Genomic DNA, 24,843 nt, shown 5'->3' on the forward strand with positions numbered 1-24,843 from the left:
CAAACACTGGAAAAACCTTACCAGGGATGTGGTGGAGTCCCCAGTCCTGAAGGTTCCCCATCCCTGGAAGTGTTCAAGGCCAGGCTGGAAGGGGCTGTGAGTAACTTGGTCTAGTGGAAGGGGTTTCTGCCCATGGCAGGAGGTGAAACCAGATGATCTTTCAGGTCCCTTCCAACCCAAACCATTGTAAGGATCCATGAAGATGGAATTAGACAGGGTGTTGGACAATCACTATCCCTTCTCATATGGGACATGAGACCTATGGCCTCTTCTGCCTAAAGATCCTACTGCTTGGACATGGGATGGGGACATAAAATCCTGGAGATGTCCCCCTGGATGAATGACCTTTTGTGAAGGAGCTCTCCCCAAGGTGCCTGACTTTGGAGTGTGGCTCTGCCTTTGTTCTTAGCATGCTGTGTCTGCTCCAATCCTCCAAAACCTTCTGAGTTCATGATTCATCTGCCAGGATGAGCAAACAAGACTTCCCTGCCCCTTCTCCCTCCTCAAGCCAGGATGAGCCAAAGCACCACTTGTTCTAACAATGGAGAGAGAGAGAGAGATCCACAGGCATAAAACCTTAGCTGTGGAGCTGTGCCAATCCAAAGGCAGGCAAGGTGAGAGGGAAATGGCAAATGCCTCATTGATTTCAAAACTGCTACACGATCCTGCCTGGGAGTCTGCAAAGCTGTTAAAAAAAAAAAAGGTTTAAAAGGACGCGGTGTTGACGGGGAGCTGGCAGCTTCCTTTGTGCCGGCTGTTTATTCTCATACAAAGCAATCCAAATGCGGAATGTTTACCCAATGGAAACCCCTTGGCATTGTGTTTCCCACTCTGAGCCTCACACAGCTCATCCCTCACCAGCTGGAGCTCTGAAAAACACCTTTCTTACTCACCGGTGGCCACCCACACCCAGATGCCACCAGGCCTGAAGGAGCTCGAGGAAGAGGGGTTGACCAGGATGCCTTTTCAGCCAACACAGAGGGTCCCTGACTTGCCCTCCTGCTCTTTTTCCTCCATTTCTGCCTTTAAACTAATAAAGGCATGAGGAATATTGGTTTGGTGGCTGGTGGATACTCAATTCCCCAGAGTTTGATTCCCTTCTCTGCCGCTGATGTCTCCCAGGGCAAAGGGTTCTGTCATTAAAGCCACATCCCTGTGATGGGCAGTGGTGACACAGGGCTTTGCATCCATCAAAAGCACCGAGGCTGTGAATTTGTGGTGCCAAAATCTCCTCTGTCTCTCTAACACAGCCCATTAGCCAGGGTTCAAGACTTTCCATCAGGCAGGAATGTGGGCAGAAGCAGCTGAAAATTAAAGACATCCTGCAGCTCTTCCCTTGCAAGCCCAGGAAATTCTTCTGCAGGGTAAAGTTAACAGAGATGCTGAAGTGTTCCTCTGTAATGATACAGTTATGAGAGTTCCATGTGAAATCCTCTAAAATGGGGTTTTATGTAGGATTATAGAATTATAGAATCATAGCATGGCTTGAGTTGGAAGGGACCTTGAATGCTCTGAGACCTCTTCCCCTTTGCTTTGGCTTCCCTTCTCCAAATATCACCTTTCCCCAGCCTGGGAAGACCCTCATGAAGATCTTCACCAGTGCCCAGGACCATGGATTGTTACCAGTGAACCTCCTTAAAATATCACAGAATCCAGACTGGTTTGGGCTGGGAGAAACCTTAAAGGTCCAGTTCCAACCCTGCAGCATCTGTTGCATAAAGGGTGAAATTTATTTTGCACAACTTTCTTTTCTCAGATATATTTTATGAGCCACTCCTGCTACTCTGATTTATCCCTTACCTCAATTTCCCTTTCTCTTGGAATAAAATCTCTTCCCTTTTCAATTGAAATTTAATTTCCCCAGCTCTCTTTCTGGACCCTGCAAAGTCCTGCTTCCTACTCTCAAAGGGTAGAGATGACCTCGCTCAAACCCTCTCTGGGGAGTTTCACCGAGCTTTGGAGGAGAGGAAAAACACGCAGCCATCAGCTCATGCATATGCCACTGTCAATTCATCTAAAATCTGTTGGAAAAATTCCAGCACTCTCTGCAGAGAAAGAAAAAAAAAAATACAAAGAGAAAGAAAAAGAAAGGAGCTGGCAGAGGTAAGGGGATATGCCAGAAATTATTTTGTCTTTTTGTTATTCTGACTCAAGAGGTTCTTTGGGGATTTTTCCTCCTTCATGAAGCTGGTTTGTGGTATTGCACTGGTTAAGCCCACGCTAAGCTAATTTTTAACCTCTTAGCTAATTGTTAACTTAGTGATGAGTGAGGATAGAGAGAACTCTGAGCCTTATCTTGAAATTATTAAAGTTGGAAAAGACATCAGAGACCACTGAGGCTCATCACTAACCCAGTTCAACACTAAACCACATCCCTGAGCCACATCCACCCACCTTTGAACACTTCCAGGGATGGTGATTCCCCACTTCCCTGGGCAGCTGCTCCAATGCTTGATCATCCTTTCACTGAAGAAGTTTTCCCTAATATCCAATCTAAACCATTCCTGGAGCAATTTTAGGCCATTTCCTCTTGTCCTGTCCCTTATTTCTAGGGAGAAGAGACCGCACCCTACCTGGCTGCCCCTTCCTGTCAGTTCCGGAGTTCAGGCTGCTCTTTGCTTCCCAGAGGAGAATTCTGAGTGCCCAAGGAAATCCTCCACACACTTAAAGGACAAAGTTGATGGAAAAAAAAGAAAATCCCAGGAATTCCAGGATGAAGTGGAATGCACTCCAGAGGTCAGGATGGCCGAGCGGTCTAAGGCGCTGCGTTCAGGTCGCAGTCTCCCCTGGAGGCGTGGGTTCGAATCCCACTCCTGACAACTTCTTTGCTGGCCAGGCCAATCCCACAGGGAATTCTGCTGCCTCCCCATGGAGCAGACATTCCTGGGAATGTTCCTGGCCTGCTGCAGTCCTGGGATTATCTCCCACTATTGGTTGTTCAAGTTGGCAGGGATGAGGTTGAAGAGTGTCCCTGCCACTAATTAACACCTGGCTCAGGTGGGGTTTTATTTTTCCACGTGATCAACACCTGGCTCAGGTGGAATTTTGGCTTTTTCAGTGTTTTACAGGTGCCAGGAGTGAAAAGGATTTTAGCCACTGAGTTTTGGGGCTGACTGGGGGCTCTAAATGAGGTTTGAAGGGGAAGGGGATAAACCCAGGCTCGCTAGGTGAGCCCAGGGGCACCATGCCAGCGTTGGGATTGAAATCCATCTGTTTGTGGCATGGAAGGCTCAACAGAGGGTCATGGACAGGCTGGATCGATGGGCTGAGTGTTCAAAAAATTAGTAAATGTGGCACTTTATGACACAATTCAGTGGCCATGCTGGCATTTGGTCAAACACTGGACATGATGATCTTGGAGGTCTTTGCCAAACCTATCAATTCTATGATTCTCAAACCCAGAAATCATCTTCAAACTTTAACAACAGGGCAAAAAAAACCCAAAGCAAACAAACAAACAACAACAAAAAAAATCAGCTGCAGCATTTAAACCCAGAAAAATCTTTTTATTGCACCATTTTTTTTCCTAATGAATGTGAGGTTTCATAGCTTTTATGCTGAAAATTCTTCGAGATGATGACTTTTATTGAGACTGTTTCATCCAGCACTGCAGTGTTTGGGTACTGCTGGTAGTGGAAATATCCTCATGTGACAGAGCAGGAACTCTCAGCAATAACTGCTCCACTCCTCTTTCCCAAGCATTTTTTTGGTCATAGCTTAACACCACTGCAATCAAATCTCAGATCCTGGATTTCTTCTCTCATCCTTTTTCAAAACCAGTAGCAAGTCCTTGAGATCCCTGAGCCTCCCAGGCAAAGAGGGGAGTCCAGCAACCAAAGGTGCATAAAAAGAGCAGGAAAACCTGTTTGTCTTGAAAGGCAAAGAAATTGGACCAAATGAATCATCCCATCTTCACTTTCTTAACAAAAACAATGCAGCAGCACTTTCTGCAGTCTCAGGTGTGCACCTTCCTTTAAATAACATTACCAAAGGACCTTTTCTGCTGAGGGACAGGGGGAAAAAAGACTCCAGAGCTAATGTCAGTGCAGTGATGGATTTCAAGCCAAAAAAATAAAGTCTTCCTTTGGAACAGACATTGTGGAAGGAAAGACTTGGCTGCTGCAAGAGCCCAAGTCCAACTGGGAATACAAAACCAAGAAGGTTTCCATGTCATGGTCAGAGTTGGTGACTCCACCACTGCCCTGGGCAGCCTGTTTTGATGCTTAACCACTCCTCCAATTAATTTTTTTTTTCCTAATATCCAACCTGAACCTCCCCTGGAGCAACTTGAGGCCGTTTCCCCTTGTGCTGTCATTAATTACATGGGAGAAAAGGCCAAGCCCTGGCTTTAATTAGAATATCTATGTGCAAAATAACTATTTCTCAAAATCAGGCATTCTGGTGCAATCAGCAATGAGATGCTTCCCCCAAAACTGCTGCTGAACAGAAAGAATTCAGTGTTTTGGGATCATCTCACTCCTACTGTGGGATGGTGCTCCTTCAGCACATCAAAATATCAAGTAAGTGTTGGTAAACTGCAGAGGATGGTGGAGAACAACTCCAAGTGTTTCAAAAGTCAGGAGGGAGAGGAGATTAAAAGGAAACAAAGTGTGCAATTAGTCTAATCTCTGACTAAGGGGACCAGAGCTGTCTACAGGCATTTGCAGAAAGTAAAACCAACAAAGAATGAGAAAGATTGGCTTAGAGTGGAACAAAGAGTGTTATTAGGAGCAGTGGGGAGTGACAGAAAATACAGCTTGAACTGCTTGGAGTTTAATGTATTCTGCTGTAGACATTCCTATTATATAACATTTGTATTAAGAACTTGGTCTTTCCAGAAATATCTGGGGTTTTACAGAGTAACTGATGATAATTCATCATCTTTTGTTGTTGTTGTTGTTGATTTTAAATGGAAACAATCGAAAAAATAGTTCTGGCTTTCAGGGATGGACTTGAAAAGAAACACCATCTGTGGACTAATTTTTAATAAACAGGATTATATAATAAAAGACTTTTGGTTGGAATTTACTCTGATTCACGGATTCTTGGAAAAGCAGGAGGGCACCATGAGCTCCTCCAGACACACTGAGTGATATAGAGACACCTCAGCAACAGGATGATTAAGGAAAAACACTGGAATTTGATGGTAGAGAAGGAAATTGGTTGAATTCCCCAGGCAAATATTCACTGCAGGATAAAGACATCTCCCCAAAATTTTCTCCAGTGCCTTCCAGACTTTATATATATATATATTTATATATTTTTATATATATATATGTGTGTGTGTGTACATATACACAGATGCACATATGTATATTTATACATACACAGATGCACATATATATAATTATATACACATAAATATGTGTTCACACATATATATATGGAACTGGTGCATTTCACACAGAATTTTATAGGAAATTAATATCCTACTCCCCAAATCTGGGTTACAGAGACCGGATGGTGGGGGAGATATTTCTTTTCTGATCCCATGAGGTGTAAGATCCTCCCCACAGAATGATGCAACTCAGAAGGAATACTGAAGGAATTCTTCCTCTTCTTGAGGAAGATTAGCTGCATAAATAGGAAGGTAGGTGGAAAAACAGACAGGAACACGGAATTTGCTTTTTTCAACAGCTTTTAAGTGGACGCCAACTTGGAATGCTCCACAGAAAAAGCTGATCCTTTTTTGATGAGCTTTAAGATTTGAATTCACAGCAATTTTGTGGTTTCCTTGAAGACCCCTGGCACAGCTTCAGGCCATTTCCTCGGGTTCTATCACTGACCACCACAGAGAAAAGATCTCCACATTTGTGCAATCCCATCCTATGCTCTGATATGCACCTGTAATCTCCTAGCATGCCCAGAAATTATCCTTTTTTTTACCCTGGAAATTGCTTGTTTTTCAAAAGGATGTCAAGAAGTCCATGTGTGAGAAGGAAGGATCTGGAGAGGGGGAAGGAAGAACCCCCAAATTTTAGGTATTTGCAGTGAACCAGTTGTCCATCAGTTAAGGGGAACTCACATGGTCTGCTCCATCCTCAGGGAGGCTCCGTGCTGATATCCAGACAAATCACCTCCCACACACCCTGACTAATTACTGTTCTTTGCCCAATTAGCACATACCAATCCTCCAAGAGAAAACAAAACATCTGCACCCACAGACAGGAAGGCCCTGAGATGGATCCAGAATGTGTCTCCTCTTTCCAGCAGGAAATCTGTGCTGGCTGGAGCTGTGCCTTCCCACTTGAGCACGAAATCAAACAAGAGCTGACAATAAACACACAAAAATTGTGTTTCAGCTCCTGCAGCCTCCTGAAACGCAGGGAGGAGTTGACACAGGAAAGTCAAAGGCATTTCAGTCCCACGGTTTATTCTATGCCCTGCTTAATTGCTTATAATTTACATGGGAAAAGCAATAATTTCTCGTTTCTTTCTTAGTTGCACTCCAGTGTTAAGAATCCAACTGCATTTTCCCCTTCTTTCAATCATTGGACCCAAACAGTATTTTGACAGGGCTTTTTTTCAGTCTGATTTTGCCATTACTGCATAGTGGATGGTTTATATTGCTAATTAGCATCTATTAAGGCTGTTATCCCATTCAAGCCTTGATGAATGGAGATGGAAAGGAATAAGGCATCAGAATAAATCAGAGCAGGAGAAACTGAGCTCTCCTTTGGGAAATCTCTCGGAGTTGAATGTGCTTGGATGTGTGTAGAGGAATTTTATTTACACACCTTGTATCATTGGTGTTATGGCTTTCAAACCTGTTATCCAAGGTGTGGATAGGATAAAACATGAGAGTTGTCATCCTGGGTCATCTGGGAACAGCTTCCTGTCTCCAGCAGCCAACGAGAAACTGAAGATAACCAAGAGAAATAAAAGCATTGGGGGAAAAAAAAATATAAGCAACATAAAATCAGTATTCAAAAATCTTAAATGTAGTCATTTTCCAGACCTGAGGTGTTAACTGTCCTAGATGGAAGTCATAGAAGTTATACTGGGCAATGATATCCCGGGAAAACAGAAAGTTTACAACTTCTGGAAACAGCAGCAGTAAAGGAAAAACCCAAAAAACCCTTTTGCCTCCTCATGCTGTTGGGGAATTGAATCTTTTAAAGAGCAAAGGTCACTGATTCAGAAATTATGATTATTACAGAGGAAAAGGGAATGTGATTTCCAGGGATAATCCACCAGGTGGACTCTGAGAAGCCCCAGACAGAACCCAAGACTCTGAACCTTGCAGTCCTGACACAGAAATTTTTCGCCACAAAAGTTCTGAATCAGAACTCCTTTTTAACCAGACATTCAAAAAGAAAACCAAAGGAAATATCCTGTCCCTTCAATTTCCCAGCTTTTCCTTCACCTGAGACCCCCATTTTTGGGATGTAGGGAGGCACAGGCATCTTTCTTGTTCCATATGATCTGGCAGAAACCCCAGCAGGTCTTTAGACAAACATTCCCACAGAAGAAACCACTCCTGTTATTCCATCCCATAGTGAAAAATCAATTCCAACCCTTATCCAGGGTCTTTCTTTTTTTTTTCTGTGATCTCTTCATGGGATAACATCAAAACCAAACCCCATGCAGTGAGGTTTCCTGCCTTTATTTGGACAAAACAATTCCATGTTTTCCCATGGAAGAAGCCTCCATATGTGGTTTAAGCTGGTAAAGCTGCAAAAATCCTGGTGAGATGGAGCAACAAATATGAACTCTGGAGCTGGGAAGGTGTTCCCTATGTTGGAGATCTCCATGTAATTCCATCTGCAGAAAAAATCAATTGAAAAGTTGATAGATACGACTGCAGGGGGGAATCAAAGCCCATCTGGAATTAAATCTGGTGAGGGACATGAAGGGCAGCAGGTTTTCTGCAGGAATATCAGCAGCACAAGGAAGAGTAAGGAAAATGTGGGGCTGCTGCTCAGCAGGGTGGGAATTCTGGTGGCAAAGAAGATGGAAATTGCCCAAGAACTCAAGGTCTTCTTCATTTAAGTCTTTGCTGATAAAATCAGCTTTCAAAAATCCCAGTTTCCTGGACCAGAGCAAGGAAGAGTTATCCTCAGGGAAGGAGGATCCAGTTAGGGAACACTGAGACAAAATAGAGACACAGAATGCATGGATAAAGATAGGATGGATCCGTGGGAACTGATGTGGTTGCAAAGATAGAATGGATCCTCATTTATCTTTGAAAGGTCATGGTGAAGTTCCCAGGAGTAGAAGGAGGCAAATGTCACTCCTGTCTTCAAGAAGGATGGAAAGGTAACAAGACAGGGAGTTCCTTGGGAAGCTGGTGGAGCAGCTAATCCTGGAAACTGTTTTGAAATACATGTTCAGTTCTTTGAATTTCAGTGAGGGAACTTAACAGTCATCATGGGCAATGGCTGTGGAAAACTGGAATTGATGGTTCGCTGAGATCCTTGGGTTTTGGGCTTGTCTAAGTCTCTTAATGTTGTTTGCAAGCTGCTCTGAGCAGGAACAATCTGTTCCTCAGTCCTTAACTGCAGTGGGATTTTGCTCCAAGTCTGGATCCTGCCACAGCTAAAATGTCAGACATTCCAAACTAGAATGATTTGGTTGGATTATTGACACCAAGGGCTGGAAGAACTGAATTTAAGAAGGGCTGAATGACCCACTGGAAAGGCCTTTTTTATGAGGATCTTGGAAAACCTCACCTAAACCTTGGACAATTTTCTCAGGAAAGAGATGATTCTTGGAGTTATCTAGTGCTGGGCCAGGATGATCCTGGTGGGTCACTTCCAATTTAGGATATTCCATGATTTGGTGATTCTGTGAATTCTGAAGATGTTGTCAGCACATGGATGAGGACATGAGGATAGAGGTGTTTGGATCTGGACCCAAATCCCTCCAGTCATGTATTCCCACATTCTTCTCTCAAGGACTGCAAACCAAAGCTCAGAGATCCTGGTGGGAGACAGCCAGGCAGAGCAGAAGGTCATTTTTGCTCACAACCTGCTCCTTTCAGCCCATTCCTGAGGGTCTGATCCATCCCAAAGTGCTTTCGAACTGGATTTAGATGGGTTGACCTGCTTGTTGTGGCCACTGTGTTTTCTGTGTGTTTTCCTTGTGATTTTGAGCTCAACAGAACCAAAACCCCCCTGGCAAAAGAGCAGAGATCTCAAAGGTTTCAGGGGTTATATTTTCACAAGCTGCAAAATCAACAAGGCACAAATCTGTAGGGAAAGAAACTTCATTAATTCTGATACTCAAGGTGCCACTGTTTTACTCCCTATAAACTCACAAAAAGGTGAGTAAGATAATTTTCCTCTTCAAATAAGGAGAACAAATATTATTTTACACCCTGCCAGGCAAAGGATAGAAGAGAAAAATCTCTGCCCACTCATGTTGTTTCTATTCAATGCACGACTAAAATCATATTTTCTTTGATAGAAAATCTTTATCCTGAGATAAAGACAATGCTCTGGTTTTTTTTGAAAGTCCTGGTAGAAATATAACTTATATTGGGGATAATTCACATGTTTATGAATTTAATAATTGATATTTTGAAGGTCTGGATGTTTGGGAGATCAGTGTTGTCCAACCTGTGGTGTGTCAAGCATGAGGCATTCTGCAAAAACATGGAATAGAACTTGGTAAATGATTGGAAGAAAACCCATCCAAGGAGAAAATGAATGACACACAATTCTGCCTGACAGTAAAAAGCCAAAACTGTGGCAATACAAACCCATAAATGAATACTTAGAACTGATGCTCATTTTTAGCTGTCTAAAACCCAAAAGCCACTGCAGCATCACTACAAAAACAACTGCAAAAATGGTACTGGAAAAATAACTGGAGTTATGTCAAAAAAGGTTATGAGTCCCTGGTGTGAAAGTGCAATTCTTGTGCTCCTTTTTTCACACTGTTTATGTTTCTTGGGAAGTTTTGGGTAGAGAAGTTGAGAAAAAAACCTATTTGTTTGAGTAATTTTCTGCTGAACACTCTGACAAAGGAACCTTCCACTTCCAACTGTGCATTGGAAACAGAGATAAAACAGGGGTGACCTGGCCAGGTGGGAAAGTCAAGAATAAGCAGAAATGAGGAAACTCACAGGAAATGTGTGAGCAAGCCTCATGAAATATAGAAGAAGAGAGGCTTTTCCCTAGGGATCCCAAAAAGTTTTGCTGCAATCCAGAAAATACTGGAAATTGCCAGACTAATCATGGGAGAAATGGATCTGTTTCACAAGACAACAATCAAAGGACATATTTGTTTTCAAATCCATTTTGGTTTTTATCTCATTTTCTCCAGCAAATCCAGAGTCCTTTCTTTAAAAAACACATTTATCAAGCTGGAGTTCAACAATGCAAATCTTTAGAGAAACAAAGACAACTCAATGAGGATTTTTTGTGCTCATTTGAATTCAAAATTTGGAAAATTCCCTTCAAAGCTCTCTCTGATTCCAGGATCCACCACATTGGCACTGAAGGGCTTCTCCAAACCCTTCCAGACATCTTGTCACCAGTTCATGCTCATGTCACACTGCTCATGACCAGTCTCATACTCTGAGAAATAATCAGGATGAGTGATATCTGTTTATTTCTATTGAAGCCAAGTGTGTCAACTCTGTTCTTTCTACCTGTGAGTCAATGGGCAAAACAGGAGCTGGTCAGGATTTTTAATCAGTGGCACTATAGGAATCCAGTGTTGGTATCCCAATAATAATTCTTAGAATTATGGAGGGGGGAAGACAAGAATAGCTGGAAAAGCCTGCAGGGGTAATGTTGATATAAATCCTAAACTGTGCCTGAAAGTTTAGAGTCAGAACAGCTTGGGTAGGAAGGGACCTGAAAGATTTTCATTCCAACCCCAGGGACACCTTCCACTAAACCTGTTTGCTCAAGGAAAGAAGGGTTTGTGAGTTTATTTAAATAAATATCCCCTTGGATCCCATCGTTTGAATAACTTGGTGCATTTGTGTTCACTCTTAATTGGTAGATTTTGTGAGCTTTGCTTTTTCTTTTTTTAGTTTCTTTTGTGCTGCAGTAGAGGCTCATCTGTTCCATGCTGCAGGGCCTGTGAGACACCAGGAGGTGAAGTCTGCCCTTTGGTCTCACACAAAAATAATGATTCACTGGAGGAATTGCTTTGGTTCCTGCAGTATTTTGGAGGCAGACTTAGATTTAATCCATAATTCTTTTCTTTCTCAATTCCTTCCTTCCTTCCTTCCTTCCTTCCTTCCTTCCTTCCTTCCTTCCTTCCTTCCTTCCTTCCTTCCTTCCTTCCTTCCTTTTTCCTTCCTTCCTTCCTTCCTTCCTTCCTTCCTTCCTTCCTTCCTTCCCTTCCTTCCTCCCTCCCTCCCTCCCTCCCTCCCTCCTCCCTCCCTCCCTTCCTCCCTCCCTTCCACACTTTGGCATTTTTGACAGCTCTGGCAAGTTCTAAACTCTATTTTTGCAGACTTCCAGTTCTAAGCACTGATTTTGCCTCTCAGCTTCTCACACATTTTTAATTTCTAAATGGAGATCTAAATGGCTGAGCAGGAGACTTCAAGACCAAACTGTTCAAGACCAGTTGAGCCTGGAGGTCACTGAGCTGTGTCTCTTCATTTTGGGAATCTGCCTCTTGGAGAATCTGTTGGCTTGGAGAAGCTTCCCCCGAATCCTCAGTATCCCACCTTCCAAAAACTCACCACAAAAGCAAAAGTCAGAGCTTGTGTCAGGACTATGAGAACTGAAAGAGAATGTTGGGAGGTGTTAAGAAAGGAGAATTTATTTAGGTTGGAAGGACCTTACAAATCATGTGGTTCCAACCCCCTGCTGTGGGCTGGGACATCTTTCAGCACCTTCCCCAAATTTTCAGGTTGCTCCAAGCCACATCCAACCTGACCTTCAACACTTCCAGGGATGGAACATCCAAAGCTTCTCTGGGCAACCTGTGCCAGGGCCTCACCTGACATGTTCCATGGAAATTGGGCTCAGTGAGGGCTTCTTTTTGAAACCAAACGACTTTATTTTGACAACCAAAGACCATTTCCGAGAACAATTCCCCCACTAGGTAAGAGGATTTAAGATACCCAAAGGAGGAGCTGTTTCTTGTTCTTTCTTGCTGCATCTCTCTAACCATGCCCACTGTCAAAACAAGCAGCACTGTTCCTAATTCCGGTTTATTTTTACTCAAAGCAAACATCAAACCAAACAAAAATATCCCCCTGGTTGCTTTGCACAGAAGATCAAGAAGTTTGGCACCTTCAGAGCCTCGCTGTGTCCTTCCTACAAAGGAAATAAATCTGCCATTTATGGCAGGAGAGCTCTATTTTTAGTTTAGGTCCTGATTCTGTTTCCTCTTCTTTGTGTCATTGGCGCTGCTGGGGTGCTGTCACTGAGTGACAATTTTGGCTGCCTGCTCAGCATCTTCAAACATGACCACGACAACTCTTGCACCCCAAAATATCTTGGTTTACCAACATAGTTTTGATGCTTTTACAGTACCCTGTGCACCCAAAAATCCACATATGAGGGTGACTATTTGAGTAAAATGAAGTTCTCTGTTCCTCTCAGAGTCTTGATGCTTTATAATCTTTATTTTATGCCAGTGAATCGAAGCAGAACATGCTGAATTAAGTACAGACAGCCTAGGAACTGTGCCAGCTAATAAATGCTACAGTAAACAGGGAATCCCACCTGCTTGCAGGTGTCTCTCTCGTTTTGTGGGATGAGAGCAATGGGCTTAGTAATGTTACACCATCCTAAGTCATTTCAAGGAATTCCCAGAGCAGGAAATTGCCATAGTGCAAGGGATATTGCACCAAATATCCCCCAGCAGAATTCAGAGTGGAACAGAAGGATATGAAAAGAGGAGCATCCAAACTGAGAAACTCAAATTATTCTTTGGAATAAACTCAGCATCCAAGGAATTATAGTCCCTGAATGATTTTTTTTTTTTTTTCACTGTTAATAAAAAAGAAGAACCCCAAACCATAAAAGAGTTTGTTCTTGAATCTTGGAGGAAAATACAGATGGAATGTTGCTTCCCCAACTGCCAGATCATAAGAAAACAAGAAACACAAAATGATTGCTGCTTGGAAACATTTTTTTAGTTACCTCTACTTACCTCTAATTTTCCAGATATCACAGAAAGGTTTGGGTTGAATAGACCTTAAAGATAATTGAGTTTCATGGACAGGGACAATTTCCACCATCCCAGGTTGCTCCAAGCTCCATCCAGCCTGGCCTTGGAGAATTCCAGGGGTGGAGCAGCCACAGCTTCTCTAGGAAACCAGTGCCAGGGCCTCAACACCCTCAGAGTAAAGATTTTCAGCTGAGAAACAGAGAAAATAACCCTGACAGAACAGGTGTCATGGTCCAAACCATTGATTCGGATTAGCCCAGAGCATTTCAGAGTTTTAAACAAAACACCTTGAAGGGAATCCTTGCAGAAAGCAAAGCTGTGCTTTCAGGACATGGAGGAAGACAATTAAAGGGTCAAAACCAGCCAAACTGTTATCTAAGTTCAATTTATTGATTTTTGAATGTAAAAGGGACAAATGTTGTTGGAGAAAATGCATTAGAGAAAAGGATGATGTTCTGGTCAAGCAGGTGCTCTGATGGCTCCTGGGATGATGGTTTGTGTTTAATTTTAATTATTCACTCTCTTCCTATTGTTTCTTCCCTATTTTTTTCTCTTTGTAGCCTGTTTAGGTATTCAACCCATTTTTAACACTTTTACCATCCAGAAAACTCCTTCTCACCCTTCAGTTTCACTGGGAGGATTTATTTCCCAATGTGATTTTGAGACACTGGCCATTAATATCCCATAATAATTCTCTCCAGAAAGGGTGGCTCTTAAATTGCCACGTGCATAAGTGACACTTTAACATGTCTGCTCTTCATTAACCCACAGAGATTTCTCAACTCCTAATTAGGAGCAAGAAGAGGAATCCCTTCCCTTCTTTCAAGACCTCCCTTCCCCCAGAACTTCTGCTGTAATTTTTAAACACCTTTCCCTCTGCCTTTTCATCCCACACAAGTGCACCAGGGCAGCTTTCCTGGAGATCCTTTGCATTTTCAGAGCTTCTGGGGCATGGAGAAAATTCAGAAATTAGATTGTAACCATCTGGAAAATGGGTCTTATCTGGGATGAGAAGGGAGGATAATGTCCATTTTTCGTGTGTTCTTGGCCAGCAGAGCTGGTTAAACTCCACACTGGACACATGAGAAAGAGAGAAACTGCAGCTCCTCTTAACCAAAAGCTCATGAGATCAACATCACAGAGAAACAGAGAATTACAGAAGGGTTGAAAGGGACATTAAAAATTATCCAATTCCACTAAATCAGGCTGCTCAGAGCATCACCCAGCCCATTATGGGATTTCTCTGGGGTGCCAGGTGAGTCAGTGAACCTCCAGTGGCTCAGCCAGGTCTTGGATTTACAGTTCAAACCCCTTTCCAGACTGATCTCCATCTCTGTCTCAGACAAAAAAAGCTCCTTTGACTGGTTTCAAAGTGGTGATATTTCCTGGAGAAATGTCTCCTTTCAGGGGATTTGCCTTTTTTTTAATGAACAACCCAAACATCCCATTCTTTCCCTTCACTCCAATCCCAAACCGTCACTTGACATTTTTGAGTCTTCTGAAAAATGTTCTTAAAACTTCTTACAATTTCGCATTTCATCTGGAAAAGGTGTCAGCACTGAAAAGTTCAATGAGGAAAATGAAGACTGTGAGAATTTTCCACGGGGTCTTGCTTTTCCTGTGGGCTTTGTCTCAATCAAATCCATGAGTTTTTCTTGGTGCTGGCTCTAGGGAATTTCAATGATGTGGCCATCAGGATCCCAATTCATAGAATCCCAGAATGACTGAGGTTGGAAAAGATCTCCAAGGTCATCAAGTCCAACTTGTGACCAATCCCCACCTTGTCACCAGCCCAGAGCATTGAGTGCCACATCCAGGCATTCCTCGAACATCTCCAGGGATGGAGACTCCACCACCTCACTGGGCAGCTCATCCTGATGCCTAACAACTCCTTCCATGAAGAAATTCTTCCTGAATTCCCCACTCCAGTTGATGAACAGTTCCCTGGGCAGCAGCATCAGCTGTTCCAATGCAGTTCCTCCCTTGTACCACTGAGGGAAGAGCCAATTCTTGGGTTTTGTGAATCCTGGAATGGCATGGAGCTCTCAATTCAACTCTCTCCCACAAATTTGGTGGAATTAGCAACTTGTACCCTGGAAAATCATAGAATGGTTTGGGTTGGAAGGGACCTGAAATATCATCTTGTTCCAATCCCTACCATGGGCAGGGACACCTTCCAGGTTGCTCCAAGCTTCATCAAACCTGACCTTGAACACTTCCAGGGATGGGGAATCATGATTTGGCTGTCAGAGCAGATTCCTTATAGAAGCATTAATCATTGCTGTCATGCTTCTCATTACATAATTAATATGTTAATCTGTAAGAGAAGAGGACTTGGGAAAATCTGGCATCCCAGTGATTCGTTTTGTTTCTATTTCTGCTGCATTTTAACATTTGTTGGGCTGTCACCACATTAAAGGTGAATTCCAGCTCAGGCTGGTTCTGCTTAGCAATTTTTTACCATATTTTACCATGGAGATGTCTCTTTGTGCATATGCTGGATGATATCTAAATTTTCCTTTATGTTCGCTGCCCTGAACTTATATTTACAGCAAATGATTTCACAGATTTCCATTCCATAACCAAGGGATTTATTTATAGAGAGCGGAAAGAACATTGGTTTATTTTCTTTACTAATTTGTCACTTTTAATGCTTGTCAGCCAGATTTCACATTCGAAAACACACAAAAGAAGGAATATGCAAACCCAGTTTATATTTCTGGAGGTTTCCCCATATCAAAAGGATTGAGAATTAAAAGAGAAAAAGAGGGAAAAAAATCTGAATTAATCTTATTTGGAAAGAATTCAATCCTTCTTTGGTGTTTCTTTACATAGGATTCCTGGCTTTCCATCAAAAAACCCTCCTTTCATAACACCTTACATTTTTCACCCAAAATATCTTCAGATGTTGGAAAAACAAAGTTTTTTTTTTTATAAATCTGTTAAAAAATAAAAACTGCTCACCTTTAAATCATGAAAATTCTCTTTTCAAAATCTTTCAAATCTAGTTCTAAAGCTTTCCTGGTTTTAATTAAAACTTGAAGACTTCTGGCAAACACAAACTCTTGTCATGAAAACTTGGATAAACAAAGGCCTTTTCCATCCTTGAAAATTTATTATTCCTTACAGCAGCCATAGGTTTGTTTGGAGTCACAGCTAAGATCCTTTTTCCTCAGTATTGTGCAAAAGCAAACACGTTTTTTAGGGAGTTTCATCAAGTTGTTACTCCTTGTTTGCAAATTGCGAATATTTTGTGACTTCCTGCAGGGTGTATGAGAACAAAAAGCTCCTCACACTTGATATTTCATCCCACATTCCAGAGTTATTCATCCAGCCCCAAGTGAAAACCCTAAATAGAACAGGCAAAGCCTCTCCTTGCCTTTCTCCTTCCCCTATTTCACGATGATGAACACCAAGCTTGGGGCGGTGAAAAAACACATCCATAAATGGGATTTTTTTCCCCTCAGTAAATAACAAATAGATACAGGAATGTAAATTTTCTTCTCCCCACAAACCTGTTTTTGAAGAACAGAGGTGGACAGAATCTTTGCCCAGAAGGCAATGACAACCAAATTACTCAGGTTTGTCACACAGGGACTCATTCTTGCTCCTTCCTTTAAGAATTCTGATTTAGTTTTTTTTAGCTTTTGCATTGTCTTAACCAACTAAACCTCTCCAGACAGACAGAGATTTGGGATTGTTCAGCCTGGAGAAGGGAAGGCTCTGCAGAGACTTCAGAGTTCCTTCCAGTGCCTAAATGGGCTCCAAGAGAGCTGGAGAGGGACTTTGGATAAGGGATGGAAGGACAAGGGATGAATATTAGGAAGGAATTTTTCCCTGGGAGGGTGGTCAGGACCTGGAATGGAATTCCCAGAGAAGCTGTGGCTGTTCCTGGATCCCTGGAAGTGTCCAAGGCCACGCTGGATGGGGTTTGGAGCAACCTGGGATAGTAGAGATGTCCCTGCCCTTGGCAAGGAGTTGGAATGAGATGATCTTGAAGGTCTCTCCCATTCCAAACCATTCCATGATTCCAGGATTCTGACAGTGAGCCCACAGCTGCTTGTGGAGGAGGTTCTTCTCTTTCCAGTTATAGCCAAGCTTGAGTGCAAATTGCCTGTGATGCTTTTAAACAGGGATAAGGAAAGAGGAAATTATATATTTATATAATCGAAGAGACATCTTGTGGATAATTCTGTTTTCTTTAAACTTTAAACACTAAATGTTTCAAGGAAACCTCTCCTGCTCTGGAGAGACAAGGAGCCAAATGAACCAGACTAATGAGGCAAACCCAATCAAGACATGAACAAATTGGATGTTCTTCATCTAGAATTCAGTGAGGTCATCCCATGCCACCAGCTCCTTGGACAAAGTGGGATTTCCTTGCACTATTTTCAATTTTTGGGGCTTGTTTGCTGTGCCATTGGGCTCTGGGTTGCAGCCATGCAGGAGCTGCAGGGTTTGTAGCCTTTCTTTGCCACCAGGCTGGGACAGAGGATTTGTTCTTAGGCAGCTCATGAGTGTCTGGGGACATTTGAAAGTGTCCAAGTGGCCTGAAAAGGGACTGAAAAGGGAACCATCTACCCACCAGCTCTGAAAGGGCTTTATCAGGCAGGAAAAACCCCAGCAATTAACGCTGCTCCTACTCATTAAAATGAGCCCCTTGAATGCAATAAAAGGTGCCTCAGCCCCCATTCCCAGCAAGGCCAGGGAGCTGCCCAGGGCTCAGCAGCACTCACTGCCCACACCAAACTCCCATCTGAAGCTCCAACAAGCATTTTGCAACTCTCTCTCCCAGCCATCCTGCCCAAGCCCAGGATTTTGCTTGTTATTCCTGATTTTCCTGTTGGCAAGCCAGTGCTCACAGCTGTTGCTCTGGCTTTGCTCTCAAGGTGTCAAACTGTGCCTAAATTCCTGACCTCCAAGATATTCTCCTGCCTCCAACTGCCCAGTTGTCTCAGCAGCATGGCAGGATCTTGCAGCTTTTGGGGTATCTGAGGCTGCAGGACACCCACACTTGCACTATTTGCTTTTTTTAGGGCAAACACAGTGAGATGGACTCTAGGAAATGATCATTTCTCTCTTCAGGGGTGGACAGAGATAAAATCTATTCATTCGTGGGTCTGCACTAAGTGCCAACACCAGAGGAATAAGACTTCATGTTTTCATGTTTGCAAAATGCTTTGAGGTGTCTGAATGTAAAATATCTCCTGGGAAGAAAAGAGGCAGCCTTGGATGAATTTAAGGACTTGGCAAAATGCAGAAAAACAGTCACTTCCAGTGTGACCTATAGCAAATGCTGTCATCACCAAGTTCAGCACCTGGGGATGATGAATTTGTGATTCAGCACTAATCCATGCACAGAAATGCATTGCAGGACTCTGTTGCTCAGCCAGACCCTTCACAGGGGGCAAAGCCAGGCATTTCCAACCCTGATTCATCTCTCAGCACTGAGCTGGCTGCTTCAGCAGGAGAGGAATTCCCCTCTGCAAGTGCCTGGGGATTGCACAGGGAGCTCAGGGTGGCTGCCACAGATGGCTCCAGCTGAGGAATCTCATTCCATGTGGACAGAGGCACAGCAGGGCCCAGCCTGAGCTAAATCTGCTGTAAAATCTGTAATAATATCCACAGGGATGGAGGGAGCTGCTGCTGGGTGCAAGCTGTGCATTGGTTTCTCTGGGTGCCAAACTGATTCCTCAGTCCTGTCTCTGCTCCAGTTGGCATTCCCACTGTTGATCACCAAAGCATTCTTTGTGGAAAGCTTGGGAGAAGATGCAAGGTGAGCTGAACACAGAATTACAGAGTTAGAGAATATCCTGGGTTGGAAGGGATCCACAAGGAGCATCAAGGCCAACTGCTGGCCCTGCACAGGACAGTCCCAAGAATGCCACCCTGGGCTTGAGTGATGTTCTTGAGCTCTGGCAGCCTTGGTGCTGTGACCACTGCCCTGGGGAGCTGTTCCAGTGCCCAACCACCCTCTGGGTGAGGAACCTTTTCCTGAGATCCAACCTAAAGCTCACCTGGCACAGCTTCAGACCATCCCCTCAGCTCCTGTCACTGTCACCAGAGAGAAGAGATCATTTCCTGCCCCTCCTCTTCCCCTCAGGAGGAAGCTGCAGACCCCAAGGAGGTCTCACTTCAGCCTCCTCTTCCTCAGCTGAACAAACCAAGTGACCTCAGCAGCTCCTCCTTCTCTATGGCTTCACCTGCAGATCCTTCACCACCTTCATGTCCCTCCTTTGGACACTCCCTAATACCTTTATATTCCTTACATTTATATCTGGGCATTGTTCAAAGCCTGCTTGGAGCAAATCCATCAGGGCTCTGCAAGGCTTCTCCAGGGCAGTGGCACCACTCAACTCTCACTCCAAAGGTTTTTATCCAGAGCAGATATCATGTTTCTGGATAGAAGGATCTTATCCATGGATAACAAATAGAACTCACTAGTCACTGCTGCCCAGGAGCCAAGGTCATTAGCAGTGGGTGGCTTTTCCCACTCACTTTTGTAGGATTAAGAATTTCCTGGTGGCTCTGCCCTGAGTCTTTGCACTGACTCAGGGGTGGGGTTGGTCTCTCTGTGGGGCTTCACTGCAGGACATCAGTGTAAAGAGCATCCCTGGAGCAGCATTTGTGCCAAGGCTGTGCCAACAGCAGGCATTGCCAGGCAGCACTGTGTGAGCACAGCTACTCCTTCCCAGGAGGTGAAGACATGGACATTTATGGCCAGTTTGTATCATAGAATTGTAGAATATTTTGGGTTCTTCTCCAGGCTGAACATTCCCATGTTTCCCAGCCTGTTCCAGAGCTGAGGGTCTCCAGCCCTTGGGGCATCTCCATGGCATCCTCTGGACTCACTCCATCAGCTCCAGATCCATAATTTGGGGACCCCAGAGCTGTCACAGTGCTCCAGGTGGGTCTCACAGGAGCAGAGTAGAGGGACAGAATCACCTTCCTTGACCTGCTGGTTGTGTTTCTTTTGAGGCAGCCCAGTATACTCTTGTCTTTCTGGGATGCAAATATTCACTGCCAGTAATATTGGGTTTCCCAGGATGGTGTTTGCTGAGGATCTCAGGATCTCTGCATCATCTTGCCCAAGTCCTCCCAGCTCCCTGCTGCAGGCACAATTCCAATCAATTCCTGACACAAACAATCCCACACCCTCCAGCCTCATGTCCGTGGAGATCACTGTGGCCAGAAAAACACATGGAAAATGTGAAAAAATCAAAAAGGGAAGAGTTGTCAACTCACTGGTGTGGATCTGACACCCCAAAAATCCCAGGGCAAAGAGGCAGAAACCTCTTCCCAAGATTTCTTGCTTGGCACAAGGAAGCTGGGACAATCTGTCCCCAAACTGCTTAACCTCTGTCTTTAACTCATTTAAAACTTCCCTTTTTAATTACTCACTTTACCAGGATATTTTGGTCGCTGTGTGTATTAGGCTGAATTATGATTTTTTAATGCCACAAGAGGGAAAAGAAACCTTTCACTCAGAACTGACATTTTAAAATTTTTTTTTTTCTTTTTTCTACCAAGATAAATAAAACCAGCATTCCGGTCTGAGACTAAAGTTTGTTGTTTTGAACTCCCTGTCTCTAGAGCTGAGCCTGGAAGAGATATTTTTCCCCTCCAGAAAGTTCAATATCTGTGAAAACAAAGGTCTGTTTATGTCTTTTATCAGCTGGTCACATGAGATATCTGTGTACAGGCACTGCTGTTCCTCTGTGCCACCCTTTGGAAACTCAAACACTTCACAAAACTCAAACTTATCAGCACAAGACCATTTCTTCTGGGTCTCATCTACTGTGGGTGGTGCTTTCACTTCTCATTAGCTCAGGAGTAGGGGAATAATGAGCTGTAGAAACCAGAAACTCAGTACTGAGATATTTCAAGCTCATAGACAAGTCAAGCAAGGCTTTTTTGTAAAAGATTCTTGAATATAAATATGTAAAATCTGCTTACTTGGCTTTTTAGGCAGATATCTGTTATTTTTTACGTTGTTCTTTAACTCATCAGTGCCTCCACTTCCTCTCAAGATACATGAGGATAAACAAGGCCATCACTTCAAAGGAGGAAGCAGGGAAAAGGATACTTTGACCTTCCCAAAATGCCTTGAGTGCCACAGAGAGGAAAAATATCCATTCTCCAAGACTTTTCATGATCAAGAAATCTTGTCCTGAGCTCAAATCTGTTCTATGTGATTATTTAGAGAATAAACCTCCTGCTGTTAGGTACAGTCTAAAGGCTTAGACCCTGGACTAGGCTAAAGCTGTAGACATGACTTAGAAAAGAAAGGCAAGTCTGGACATCAGCATTGAACTGAAACTTAGTGGTTTTGTCCTCTTTCCAGGAAAACTGAGGGCAAAACACAGAGTTCATTCCTGCTTCCCATCAGTGAGGAGCAAAGAAAGAGCAAGTGCAGTCTTGAGCAAAGGAGGAAGGAAAATGCAGCAAGGGCAGACCTTGTGGCAGGCTATGCCTGCAAGTTACAGTAGCAAGAGGCCAACCGCAGGGGGCTGAGACAGCCTATGCTGTCTGGGTTACGGGGATGAGAGAGAGCAGACAGTGAGCGCCTGCGGCAGATTATGCACCAGCAAAGAAGACGATTGGCCCGGAGTACTCCCCTGCCCTTTTCTCCCTTATATGGACAAAATTCTAGAGACTTCTCCTTTGTTCCCCTCTTGAGTATGTATCATTGGTTCATTTGAATTTTGTACTCTCCCTTACTACGTTATCATTGGTCTGTATCCCTGTCCCTCTTCCCTCTGACTGTCCTGGTTGGTCTGCGCACCAAACCACGCCCCTCTTCCTTCCCCATATAATCCCTTGTCACGGGTTGTTCCGTGCCTTGCTGCCTCTGGACCTCCAGACCCTTCGCCCATCCCCGCCTCTCCATCCTGCCTCTCCGTCCCACCTCTCCATCCCCGGACCCTTACGCGCTGCACCTACAATAAACCACTGGAAGACCGCAGACAGCTTGGCTGCGCATTCTTTTACTGCCGCGCGTCATCAGGGCCCAAGAGGCCTCTCCCTCCTCTCAGTGCTGGCTGTGACCACATGAGAGAGAAACCCTGTCCCTCTGCCTCCTCCCCATTGTCATCGCACCGTGCCAGCTGCTCATCAGAGGCAGGGCTCACCTCGGCAGGAAACATCCCCACTTGCAGACAGAGACTGCTGGGCCATGAGAGTCAGCGCTCTAGGTGAGGGCTGGGATGACTTTCCCGGACAAGAAGGGCTGGGAAGTGCCGGGCAGACGAACTGGCACTACAACAAGACCTAAGGTGGAAAAAGTCATAGAAGGTCACAGAAGTCACAAAGGTTCATGGAATCATAAAATCATGGAATGTTTTGGGTTGGAAGGGACCTGAAAATCACTTTGTTCCAAACCCCTGCCATGGGCAGGGACACCTTCCACAAGACCAGGGTGGTCCAAGACCCCCAGCCTGTCCTTGGACACTTCCGGTGATGGGATGTCAACAACTTCTCTGTGCCAGGGCATCACCACTCTCACAGGGAAGAATTTCTTCCCAATACCCAATTGAAATCTATCTTCTTTCAGCTTAAAGCCATTCCCCCTTCTCTTAAGTTCCCAGTAAGAAACAAACACTGCCTGTTGAAAAACAAAACTGTGAGGGGGAAAATCTCTACCCCATTCCCCTCTTCCCAGCTCTCATTGGTGACATCTAGGAAATACCCATGGTTTTGTAATGGAGAGAAGAGGGGAAGTGAGATCTGACTGCTTCTGCCAGCAGGGAGAGACCTGAAATGGGTCTAAATTTGCATTTAGATTTGCTTTTTTGGCAGCAATGTTTTCTGCCGGGTGCCAAGAGACCCCTCTGGGCTTGAATTATTTCTCCAGGAAAAAGAGTCAGCAGCAGCTATTTCATAACCAGAGATACTCTGGGGGAGGGCTGTAAAGAATGGAAGGGGCTGTAAATACTGGGGGAAACAAGCCAGGGCTGGGAGATGATTCACAAGCTGCATCTTCTGCTGGTACAGGGGGAGGAGGAGGGAAGGTTTGAATGGGTGTAAGGCAGGAAAAACCTGACATCATGAGCTGGGGGAGATGGAAAATCTCAGTTTAATGGCAGCTGTGGGACATGGTTTGGGATTTGTGCTTTTGCTTCTGGGAGAGTCAGAAATGTAGCACAGAATCCATTGGTTGGAAAAGAATTCTGAGATCATCATGTCCTGCCTTGGATTAAAACATCACCATGCACTGAATGCAATGTCCAGTTTTCTCTTGAGGATCTCCAGGCATGGTGACTCCACCACCTGTCTGACCAGTCCATCCTGATGCTTGACAACCTTTTCCATGAAGAAATTCTTCCTGATGCCCAACCTGAATCTCCCCTGGCCCAGCCTGAGGCCATTTCCTCTTGTCCTGTTGCCTGGGAGAACAGCCTGACGCCCACCTGGTTCCACCCTCCTGTCAGGGAATTGTGGGGAGCAATAAGGTCCTCCTGAGCCCCTTCTTCTCCAGGATGAGCTCCATCAGCTCCATCAGCTGCTTCTGGTGCTCCAGACCCTTCCCTAGCTCCATTCCCTTCTCTGGACACTCTCCAGCCCCTCAATGTCTTTCTTGAAGTGAGTGGACCAAAACTAGACACAGGACTCAAGAAGTGATCACAACCTGGTTATAAAATAATCCACTGTAATAGATGACAGACTTATTATTTTGATACTACATTGGCAATATTTAGATACTGTATTGGCAATAAATCTAATTATAATTATCCACATAATCCCTGCATCCTATTTCTGGCATGGAATCTTCTCCCAACAATTCTGTTACACAGAGTGAGGAAAAGCTAGAGGGCTTGGTGAGACTAAAGGCATTTCCATCAGACAGGAGGTAAATCTTGAATGAAATATAGATCAGATCTTTAGCAGCAAAAGGAGTTCAAGGGTGGCTCTGAACCGCTGAAGCAAGGGGCAGACAGCTTTGCGTGAAAACCTTGTCTCTGCTTGTTTACTAGAAAATTAAAAATTAAATAGCTCTGGACCAGACTGACATGATGATATCAGAAATACATCCTCAAAAAAAAAAAAAAAAAAAAAGGAAAAGGGCCCATAAAAGAGCAGAATACCAAGACAAGAGACCCAGAATAACACGTGGCCCCCTTTGCCTCTCCATCACTTCAATCAGCAGTAGGATTTTGCCATCCTGTGTTGCCAGCTGGGCTGGCACAGCTGGTTTTGGGTGGCTCACGTCACCTGGAACACCTCAAAGATGGTTCAACCTATTCTATTTTACTTCATACCTGGCTCTGACTCAGAGAAAAGTCAAATTTGGGCTTTTACATGGCAAAGCCTGATGGCTTGTGGTCAAACCAGCCTTGAATTACCTCAGTCCTTTCACTCATTGTGCTGACTCATTTCCAGTTCTTGCTGGGAACAACTCTTTTGGCTCAGTCCTTTGCAAAGGGGTGTAAATCACTCACAGATGAGTGATTTATCTTTGTCCATTATCAAACCTGGGCTAAAGCAGTGAATTCAGAATGAATCTGACTGTGGGGATTCTTTCCATGCTGGGAATTCTGCTCCTGGATACTCAGCCTTACAGCCTACAGGAGCTGATCCAAAGATCCCTGTCAGAATCCATTGTAATTTATATTTAAGACCATTTTCAGACCACTTGCTACAGGATTCTTACTCAGAAAGCAGAGGGGGGCACCCCTCAGTAAACTGAGTCCAGTCCTAATGGTTCAGAGGAGAGAATTCAAGTTTTCCAGTGCTTTCTTGATGAGTTTTTCCAGATTT

General features: G+C 44.1%; 1 protein-coding gene and 1 non-coding gene across 2 annotated transcripts in view; one reads left to right on the plus strand and one right to left on the minus strand.

The window, feature by feature from the left end:
* The first annotated feature begins 2,736 nt into the window (after positions 1–2,736).
* Positions 2,737–2,819, plus strand: TRNAL-CAG (transfer RNA leucine (anticodon CAG)). The gene has a single exon. It is a non-coding gene; the product is annotated as a tRNA-Leu (tRNA).
* A 2,597-nt stretch (positions 2,820–5,416) lies between these two features.
* Positions 5,417–24,843, minus strand: part of LOC146442497 (lymphocyte antigen 6E-like) — a 377,509-nt gene continuing 358,082 nt past the window's right edge. The window contains exon 4 of the transcript XR_014850292.1: positions 5,417–5,432. The gene's annotated coding sequence lies outside the window, so the exon portion shown is untranslated. The remainder of the gene's footprint in view (positions 5,433–24,843) is intronic.

This window comes from Lichenostomus cassidix, chromosome 2 (genome assembly GCF_008360975.1).
Source record: "Lichenostomus cassidix isolate B80296 chromosome 2, HeHo_3.0, whole genome shotgun sequence".
NCBI classification, from domain to species: Eukaryota; Metazoa; Chordata; class Aves; order Passeriformes; family Meliphagidae; genus Lichenostomus; species Lichenostomus cassidix.